Source organism: Rhinolophus sinicus, chromosome 16 (genome assembly GCF_057876585.1).
Source record: "Rhinolophus sinicus isolate RSI-liver-muscle chromosome 16, RSI-T2T, whole genome shotgun sequence".
Taxonomy (NCBI): Eukaryota; Metazoa; Chordata; class Mammalia; order Chiroptera; family Rhinolophidae; genus Rhinolophus; species Rhinolophus sinicus.
This window is the reverse complement of record NC_142516.1, coordinates 8,676,519-8,687,500: the sequence shown is the minus strand read 5'-3', so window position 1 is coordinate 8,687,500 and position 10,982 is coordinate 8,676,519. Positions and strand designations below refer to the sequence as shown.

The following is a 10,982-nucleotide window of genomic DNA, read 5'->3' as shown; positions in this document are numbered from 1 at the left end:
TAAGCTTCTTTAAACTGGATATACAAACTTTCCCATTAATACTAGAAGTATCTGGTTTATATTCCTGTGTATATGAATTCTCTCAGCAAATGCAATGCTAAAATTGAGCTAATGGAATAAAATGTTTTATCTTCAATTAACCCAGTTTGAAAAAAGCAGTAGCTTTCACATTTTCTCCAATTTTTGTTTAAAATGCCTTTAAAAAATTTGTCACATGATTAAAGGGACTATATGTTTTTATTGCCTAACCTGAATTTAATGATTCTGTAAATAATAGCATTCATCTTTCTAGATTACCATCTAGATTATCCAAGTCTTCTGTGTTTAGGTTATGTTGGGCACTAAATTGGAATGTGAAGAAATGAACAAAAAGATATTGTTACCGATTACATGTAAACGGCCTGAATCATTCAAAAGGATGTGGAGAAGAGTATTTCTATAGTGTGAAGCCAGAGAAAATGGCAACCTGCCAAAGCTAGGTGCAAGCTCTTGTTACATGGAAGGGTTGGGCCTGTTCTCATTTCTTCTTGAAATGGCTTAATTGGTGTCAGCACCCCAGGGATAAAGGCCTCTAACACTGAAATCCACACGATTCACCCTGTCTCTGCTCAGTGTAGGGAAACTGGTAACAACTGGTGGTGAATGAGGAGTGAACGGTGCTGTAACAATACTCGATGATGTTTGGGATGACAGAAATTAATACGCACTTGCTTGAAGAAAGCAATGATTAATGGCAGTGAGCACAGGAATGCTGTCCCTTCTTTTACTCCACTTTGATGGGGATTGAAAAGCAAAAGGCTGTTTTCATTCTCTGTAGAAAGCAGAGGTCACACAGAGTACATTATAGCAATTTTTCCTCTCTGGTTTTTTTATTTAATAAATATTATGATAAGCATAGATTAGATAGATTTTTTTTAATCAAAACTTAAAAGGATATTTTATGTCACTTAAACGTTGTTTATGCATAAAGAAATAACACATTCTTTTCACTTGTTAGATCATTTCCCTTCATGTCAGAATAATTAGTGTAATTAGGAATTAAAAAAGCCCACAAACATGCAGTTGTATTAATGCTGTTTACCGTTATGTAACTGGAATCAAAAGGGCTTAGTTTTCTAAAGACTTCTAGGACAGGATGGGGACAGGAATGTTGCAAGGGCTTGCAGGGGCTTTCACCTTTTTTCCGCCCCTTCCCCGGTTTTTCTCAGTGAATGTTTGACGTAAATATATTTTGCAAGGTACTTGCACTTGTCAGCAGCTTTCTTAGCCATTTGATAAAGATTCTTTATTCTACAAGAAAGCCTGAAATAACAGAACTGTACTTTGGATAATGAATTCTTCATCTGTGGAGAACTTTAAAACAAAGTACAGTGTTGGCATTTTTTTCTTTTGAGTGAGAAGGCTGATATATCTTTTGGATCCGACAGGAAGACATAAATTAATAGAGTTCTGGAGTTCAGTTTCTCATTAATAATCCATTTTGTCATGGTTCTTGGCATTGTCAGCCTAGTAGCTGGTTCATATTTTGCTAAAGGATAAAAGCAGATTATGTTTAAGGCACAAAGCAAGAATAAAGAGTTTATCGCCTTTTGGGGGAACTACATGCTATAAGAAAAATACTGTTTTGCAAAGTTTCAAGTTTTAGTTAGAAATACACTGTACATTTTTCATAGGTAAAGCTTTTATTTTAAGATCTGAAATGGTCTTGGAACCTTAAGATATTAGAGTTTTAATCATTGTTTAGATAGAGTTGCCTTTGCTGATTATTTGTAAAGGTTTGTTTTTCAGGGACAGTTATGGTAGACATAAGCCTGTTTTTATATATATATTTTTAGAATGCTATATGTTAGAATATGCAGTTCAAAAAGAAATTCAGAAAAGTTACTATTCCTCTCTTGCACTGGTAGTTCTAGATAGTGTATTACCTCTGCCTACTTTCCAGGCATGGGATCCTTGACAGCTACTGTGAAGGCTGTGGAATTTTTAACCATTTAAAAAATCCAATCAATAAAATAAAAGTCATGTCTAATTTGATAATCCTGTACTTAAGCTTTTTAATGGAAGCTCCAGAAATGATTATTCATAGATATTGAACCCAGTCACAGGTTCTCACAGGTAACATTTAAAGTTGTTTGTATTTTAAAGAAATTAGTTCTTGTAAAAATTGAAATACCACACCCTCCTTGATATTTGATAATATGGTCACTGGTGAACTGAGATCCCCCATTATTTAAGGGCAGGAAACAAGCTGAAGGGAAATGGATGTAAAATAATACCAGGTTTTTTCATGCATTTAAGAATTTTTATTTTTAGTGTGTTATTTGTATTGCAAGTCTTTTACCGGCACATTCTTAGACATAACAAACTGAAAAGTAATGTTTCGTCTTTAAAACTTGGGACTTGTGTTACCATTTCCAGGTGTCCCTACCTTTTTGTTCATTTTAAAGCTTCTAAGTAATGCATGTGGGATATGCAAAGTCATAAATCTAGAGTTGATTATTGAGGTAGCAAGCTATGAGAAAAAGAGAAGGGTCTATCTGGGTTATAAGGTGAAAGTATTAAATTATGACCTAATGGGGAGAATTATGAGAGATTTACTTTACTTAGAAGGGCTTATTATAATTTAAAAATCTTGATGTTTTCTGGGTCATTAAAGTTCATTGGATAAAATTGGGCAAAGTTAATAGTGGTATGCTAGAAAGATGCATTTAGGAATGGATGGACAATAGTTTTAGTTTCCATGCTCCAGGATATTGTAAGCTGCTAGAGGGCAGGGTCTAGCTATCATTTGTGTGTGTGTGTGTGTGTGTGTGTGTGTGTGTGTGTGTGTGTGTGTTTAGCACACAGACCATGTGTTAAAAATAACTTATTTTTAAATAAATAAGTAAATGCCTTCTCTACAAGTTATCTGATACCGTGTTTTGCCGAAAATAAGACCTAGCCGGACAATCAGCTCTAATGCGTCTTTTGGAGCAAAAATTAATGTAAGACCCCGTATAATATTATATTAGACCGGGTCTTATATTAACTTTTGCTCCAAAAGATGCACTAGAGCTGATTGGCCAGCTAGGTCTTATTTTTGGGGAAACACAGTATGTCTGCTGAGTATATTAAATCTGATATTACATTCTTCTAATCCTTTATATAGAAATTTATCTTAACTGTGATAACTATGTACAATATAAGAAAACTGCCATAACTATAATACTTACCTGGATCTTAAGTAATTTATATGCAAATTATATGTAAAAATAATTGATATGTATTCTCCCATTACTGTCATTAATGGTAATATTTATGCTGAGAAAAATCAATGGTGAAACTACTGTTAACATGCTTGGGGTTGAATATCATTCACCTTTGAAGTTTTTACTTTAAAACTAGGTGTGATAATAAGCAATCTATTTCAAAGCTAGGCAATACTTGTGTGTCTCCAAATAGTAGTTTTGAATTATGATGATTTAAGACTTGTTTCTCTACACAATTGGGAAGGACATTTGTTTTAGTACATTATAGTGAAATTTTAAAGAGTAGATTTTGACAAGAGACATTTTGCTGACACAGAATATTTTGTTCATTTTGACTCTCAAATAAGTTCTTCTGTCATAATGATTGATTTATATTCTTTTAGACTGTACAGTTTTATAACTGAATTTTCTGTCTATAAGGTACAAAAATCCCTGTTTAAGTTAATGATAAATTAAATAATTATCTTCAAAGGTGACAGATTGGTCCCATGTATTTGAGTAGTCCAAAGATTAACCTAAGATTAGTTCAAATGTACTATGATTATGAGTTATTGAATGAATGCTAGTTTTAAATTTAACGTGGGCTGGCCTGGTGGCTCAGGTGGTTGGAGTGTAGTGCGCCTAACACAGAGGTCGCCTGTTCGATTCCTACACGGGCCAGTGAGCTGCGCCCTCTACAGCTAAGATTGTGAATAACTGCTCTCCCTGGAACTGGGCTGCCATGAGCAGCCAGATGTGGACATGAGCTGCCATGGGCTATTGTGTGCTGCCAGGAGCGATCAGTGGCTTGCGTGAGTGGCCGGCAGCCAGCGTGAGCAGCGCAGGCTTCTGAGTGCTGCCGTGGGCTGGGGAGCGCAAGGCTCATAGTACCAGCATGGGCCAGGGAGCTGTGTCACACAACTAGACTGAGAAACAACGGCTTAAACCGGAGCGGGGGAGGGGGGAGGTGGAAGAAGGGGGGGAAAATTTAGCATGATCGGGAACACAGAATATAGTAAGGTATCATTTACTTAATTGCTCTTTTTTTTTGGTCGTTTTGGATTTAGTTTTAATTACATAACTTACCTGCACTACAGTCACTATTGAACTATTTACTTTCTATTTTGAACCAGCCACTGATCTGTTGTTGCTCATCAGGTGGGAAAACCTGGGGAATCATATTTTGTATTCACTTGCTTTGTTGACTATAACCCTTAGAGCAATTTTAAACAGAAAAAAAACAAAAACAAAAAACACCAACTTCTAAATATTTGTCATGCAAATCCATTGGAAGTAATTTTGTTGCAGATTTTCTCAATGGCAGTACCAAAAGACCATTTCAAGTGACTAGTGAAATTGGTGAATGCTAAGTGGTGAGTTAGTGATTCTCAAAGTTTTTCATCTCCAATCTGTCCCTTTATATTCTTAAAAGAATTTTTGTTTATGTGGGTTTAATATCTATCAGTGTATATTGTATTAGAAATTTAAACAAAATTTAAAAATATTTATTAAACTAATTTACAAATTATAAGCCTGTTATATGTTAACATAAATAACATTTTTGTAATTATCCACTCCTTACTTGTTATCCTAAACATTTTTCAAAAAAATACCCAAAATGGTGAGGAGAATGGCAGTATTTAAATTTTTGCAAATATCTTTAATGGCAGTCTTAATAGACGACAACCTGGATTCTCATATATGCTTCTGATTCAGTCTGTTATATGGTTAATGTGTATGAAGAAATACATCTGACCTCACATGATATATGGTTGGAAATGGGAAGATTATTTTAATAGCTTTCTTAGGTCATTGTGGATATTCTGTTTTGATATTACACCAAAACTTGACAAGTGGTAGTTTCTTAAAGATTAGTTCAAATGTGGAATCTGAAACCATATTAATAAACTTTTCTACTTTGATTCATTAAATTTTATTAGTCTAGTTTGCAGTTTGAATGGCTCATCTACTCATGCATTATTTTGTAGCACCATGTCTTGGTTATTTGGAAACTATTGGTTCACCGAGTTACACCTTCTTCTAAATATAAACACATCTCATGTAAGATAAAAAATTACATTTGTTCGTATTACCACCAAATTTATCAGAGAAGTTTTTAAGTACCGGGAAGCTGTCACACAGGGTGGAGACATGTTTCAGAATTCTAGTTTTTTTGAAGAAAGCTCAAATTTTATCATAGTTGTTTTCCTTGAAGTAACAGGTTTATTTAGTCCATTTTCTAAAAAATGTCTCCTAGATATCCAAGTTGAAATAACCAGTTTGTCAGTCATTCTTTTTTAAGCAGCTAGTTGAGCTTGCAACTCGGTTATACAAATGCCTTTTCCTCATACTTAGTATGTAGCAGAAGTGTTTGTGTTTAGTATGTAATTCCCATTTTGTCACACAGAATATTAAAAAGACAGATATTCAAGGTGTAATTAAATGAATAATTTTTACTGTTTCATCAAGGACATCCTGAAGTGAAACTGGCTTTTTATTGTTATTAATATTATTATTAACCTCAGTACTTAGTGGTAAAGAATCCAATGACTGCTAGCACAGTTTCGTGCCACTGCCTTGTTCCGTGCTAAGGCCCCAGCAACTTTACCCGCCTTTACTTGTGCACCATCAGTGCAAATGTCTACAGTGAAAAGGACAATAACCTCTTACTATTGTAAAAATAAAATAAGTTTGACTTTATGGGCTTCTGAAAGGGTCTCAGGAAATGCCAGAGGTCCACAGGCCACCTTTTGAGAACTGCAAGTCTATGTAAAATGAACTATAAATAAAATGTAACTTGCCCTAAGACCATTATTTTATCTTCATCTGTAATACCTGTATAGAAAAGATGACCTGAAAAGAAACAGGTTTTTAGTAGGCAATTCCTGAAGGCAACGGAATACATCCTTAAGTCATGATTGTGATCCTCTGGGAGTATTAAGTGCCTATACAAGTAATGATGTTCTGATGAATATTCTTAAAATTAAGATAGCTTTGAGATAATCGACCCTATTATCAGTCTTGACTGCACACATAAAAGCAAAGTGACAAATCAACAAATGCACATTGGTTGATCCCACACATTCCATACAGATATTTCATAACCTTCCTCCGGTTCCTGATCAAGTCACAGAGTGAATATTTATCAAATAAGGGAGTTGGACTAGGCAATTTCCAAGGTCTCATTCAGCTTTAATATTTAACTAAATGTGTTTTTAGAAAGAGAATTGGCCTGTTTAACCAAATTGGTATAATTTGTGCTATTGTCATCACAAAGCTTTAAGCATTAATGTTGTTTTCACAATATTGAAAGATGGAATGTATAGAAGAGGAAAGGCAGAGGACTTATTAATGGAGAAGGCTTCTAGAACACGGGGGTTTTAAGTGGCAGGGAAGAAGAAATTTGAGAAGCACATTGCAAGGTATTTAACTTATCAGAGGAATCTTTATGCCCTTTACTAGAATAGCAGAGAAGGAAGATTTGAGTTCTGAAACAACATCAAGGCCTGTAAATTGGAGAATCTGCCAGTGGTATGCCCTGATACTGCCATGTGTAGTATGAACTACTGAAAAATCTCCAAAGTAAAAAGTGGATCAGAACATTAAATAATTTTGATTCTGAGGTTTTCTTGGATCCATTAATTACATTCTGACCATATAGCTGTAGTTTTTTTGAAGGGTTTTTGAGAATATTTATTTTTGCTTTTCAATAGAAAGAGAACTTTTTCTTTTTCTTTTTTTTTACCACCAGAGTTCTGCATGAGTATTGTTATATAACCTGGGGAAAATAAGCCGCAAATTTTGAGGATGAATCCACTCAGAAGATAATAGTAAATTTTAAAAAGGAGATTTCTATAAATGTGACTATGACATTGAGATTAAACCGTTCGTAATTGAAGTCATATTATGTTACGTACAAAGAGCTAGCATTGTTTCTGCAGTAGGGTAGATGTCTTCAATGACCCATTCAGGGAAGTTCCTGTCATCCAACTTAATGAAGCCTGCATTCTTTGCGTACTGACTGCACATTTGAGGCTGTATTTCCGGGTCAGACCTTGCGGATTTGAGCAGATGGGGCAAGAATGAGATCCTTGGCTGAATTTTCTCGAATGGCTCCAGTAGCACTGCTAGTGACCCATCTTGTTCTCTTGGACGCAACGAGGCAAGGAAAAAAACCCCAACTTTTCTATTACCTTAAGATATGTCATGATCTTCCTTCTGACATTCTATAAGGAAGGAATACTATTTAGTAAGGAAAAAAATGTCCCCCAAACTCAGGTTCATACTCAGTCCAGCACAGTGTCAAAGTCCTTTTTTTTAAAAAATGCTTGTTGGAGGGATTTCGTGAATCCTGGAAAGGTGCTGTTTAGATCCTTAAAAAAGAGAGCTTGTGTAAAGTAATTTTGTGTTCAGGCAAATCAAACTTGGAAAGTGGAAAAGCTGCTATCGTGGCAATATTTAAGGAGAAAAAGACTCCAGAGACTATGTATTTTGGAAATATTTGACAACATTAGCAACATCAACTACTGACAAAAAAAGAAAAGAACCACCTCTTTGGCAAATCTTTCACAGTTGTGCCAAGAAAAGCAGCTTCTTTGGAACATTTTCATAAACTATCATCAGTTATGCAGCAGCGGCTTCACAAATCAGAAATGATATCTTCAGGCACTGCTGTCAAGTGTTATTCAAATAATACCAGCCTCACATTTGAATAACAGCAGACATTTTGAATTAATTAATCAGATGAGATAGTCTAGGCCTTTTCTCATTAGTCTCTGGGTCAGGCTTGGGAAGATATATGCGTTGGTGATGATATACTTGTCTTTAATCGTGATTTATGAAGATTTAGGATTGTGTGTGATTTGTCAAAGGTTCTGGGAAAAGGCTGGTGCATATTTCATTACCTAATCTGAGATTGATTTTATGATGCTAAAAGATATCACACTATTGTTCAAATGTGTGGGAAGTACAGGTAGACACAGCATCTCAGGCTTTTTACTGGCTTATCTTTGCAACTGTCAAACAATGCTGTAAACTTTTAACTGCTTGTAGTTAACAATTCCTACTTTAATTATAGGCAGATTTTTCATTCTGTCCAAGGGGAGAAGTTTCAATGGTTATTTAGCTAAAATGCATAGCAGACATTATAACTATGACCTGGTATGAATCATGCACAAAGTTGGTAAATTTCATGGGTTGGTCATGGTGAAAATATAAAATTTCATGGCTTGTCAAAGATTAATAGAAAAATCCCATTTAAAATGGGGCAAATAATGGATGAACAACAAGCAAGGCTACTTTCTTTACATGTTACCTTCCCTCTCAGGACTAATTTTAGCAAAATTGGGTGTAAAATAATATTTTTTCTCAGTTATTTAAGCAACGTTAATGACCTACTATGAAATGAAATAGTTCATTTGAAAATATCTAGTACAGTGACTGATATGTACAGGTAATAGGTACTGAATACTAGTTTTCCTTTCTTGTTTTCTAGCTAGTTTTTATCTTTTCCATTTGATGTTTAAAACTCTTTTAGCATTGTTTCGTTCGCCTTTGCATTCAAAACAATTTGAGTTTTTAATCCTTCTGGGGCTTAATTCCTTGGAAAATGTTTTATTTGGGGGAGAGGAATGCAAGTGTGGGAGGCCTTCATCCTAGCAGACTGGGTAACCAGGAAAGGCCTAGTGTGATACCAAGATCACGTTTTGTCTGCTTGTACAATGGGTGTTATACCGCGGGGGGGGGGGGGGAAGGTAGGTGGTAGATACATGAGAAATGAACCATTAGCCTCTTAGTACATAAAGCATGTGCTGCCTAATTCAAAGTGGATCTTAATCATCTGCCTCCTGAGGACAGTTACATGTTTGTGACAAGGAGTATGTGTTTTTAATTTCACTCTCTAGCAATAAAAATACATATTACCTGAAGAATTAAGGAATAGTAAGATGATTTTTAACCTTGTCATACAAAATAAAAAATTTACTTTTCTTTGCCATTTTAGATAGATGATTGACAGGCATTGTGTTATTGGAATGATTAGGCTATTAATAACCATTAGTTCTCTGTCACTTCTTTGTTTGGGGAACTGAGTTAGTACTCCTGAAGCAACATTTGGCACATCTTAACACAGAGGCAGAAAGTTCTAATTGATGTTCACTTTGGGGAAGGTAGTTTATAAATAATAAAATGTGTTAATATTTTAAGAGAGACTTTTTTTAAAAATGGAGACAATATTTAAGAGTCGTTTGGGAAGCAGCTTGATGCAGTGTGACAGTACTGGTTTTGGAATACAACAAATCTTGAGTCCAGCTTCTGGAAATGCTACTTAATTGATTTGTAACCTTGGCAAGTTACCTATTTTTCCTGCGCCTTAGTGACCTTTTCCCTGATATGAGGCCACTAATACCTAGCTTTCAAAGTTGTTGTGAGAATTAGAGGTGAATATGTATATAGTACCTAATGTGTCTGGTTCGTATATCACAGTTGCTTATTAATCACAGCTATTGCTGTTACTTAATCTGTTCATTTATTTCTTCAAGAAACGTGTACTGAGGACTCACTATGTCAGTAATACAAGTATGAGGCATTAGAGATACAAAGAAAATGCTTGCTGGTGAGAAATAGAGTGATATTTATGGATACTTATAAACTGAATCATCAAGTTAGGTAAGAGGAGGCAGGAGATGAGACAGGCAAGGGTCATATAAATGAGGCTCATGCTGTGTGGGGGAGGAGGGTCTTTATTCAGTATTTTGGGTAGTTACTGATCAGAGATTCTTTACATAGTTCACTATGGAAAGTGTTGTAAGGAATATACTGGTTAGGAGGCTTTTGTAGGTCAGTGATGATGTGTACTTGTAATGAGTAATAATAGGGATTAAAAAGAAGGAACAATGGTTTTTAAAAAAAACTGAAAAAGAAAAGGATTAGGTGATTAATTAGAATTTTTTTTTGCTTCCCTTCACTTGACTGACTTCTCCTATCTATTTTTAAGATCTTAGCCTCAATGTCCTTCTTTCAGGAAACCTTTTGGACCTTCCTCAAGTCTGTGTTGTTAGTTGCTTATCGTATGTCCTCCAATATAGCATCCTGTTTTTTTCCTTCTTACTGTGGTTATGACATTGTATTTTTTAATTATGTAGTATTTAGTTTTATATTGCCTCCAATAAATTGTGACCCTGTGAGGGCAGAAATACTGTGTTTTGTTCATCATTGTGTCTCCTAGCACATAGTAGAAAACACTCAATGTCAATTTGTTCATCATTGAATGTATGTAATATGTGAGGGAGAAGGAGAAAACAAGGCTGTTAGTTTCTAGTATACACGTAGGTGACCAGGTGAGTAGTTGTCATCAACTGAGAAAGACAGATTAGAATTGCAGGGGTCATAGGATATATTCATTATCAACTTTAGTAGATAATGTCAAATTATTTTCCAAAGTGCTTGTGCTAATTTATATTCATACCAGCATTGTATACTTGTTCCATTTGCTTGAGGAGATGAGTTTTTTTAAAAAATCTCTTTAGGTGAAATTCACGTAACATAAAAGAAACCATTTTAAAGTGTACAGTTTGGTGACATTTAGTACGTTCACAATGTTGTGCAAACAACCAATTAATTCTCTCTAGTTCCAAAACATTTTCATCACCTCAAAAGACACCCCTGTATCTATCTATTAAGCAGTCACTCCCTGTTACTCCCTCTCCTCTACCCATGGCAGCCACCAGTCTGCTTTGGGTCTCTGGATTTACCTAT

The 10,982-nt window shown here is 35.1% G+C and overlaps 1 protein-coding gene and 1 pseudogene across 2 annotated transcripts in view; one reads left to right on the top strand and one right to left on the bottom strand.

Moving 5' to 3' along the window:
• Positions 1 to 10,982, top strand: part of PBX3 (PBX homeobox 3) — a 193,622-nt gene that overhangs the window by 15,753 nt on the left and 166,887 nt on the right. The window lies entirely within an intron of this gene.
• LOC141571240 (small ribosomal subunit protein uS14 pseudogene) lies at positions 7,137 to 7,366 on the bottom strand (annotated as a pseudogene).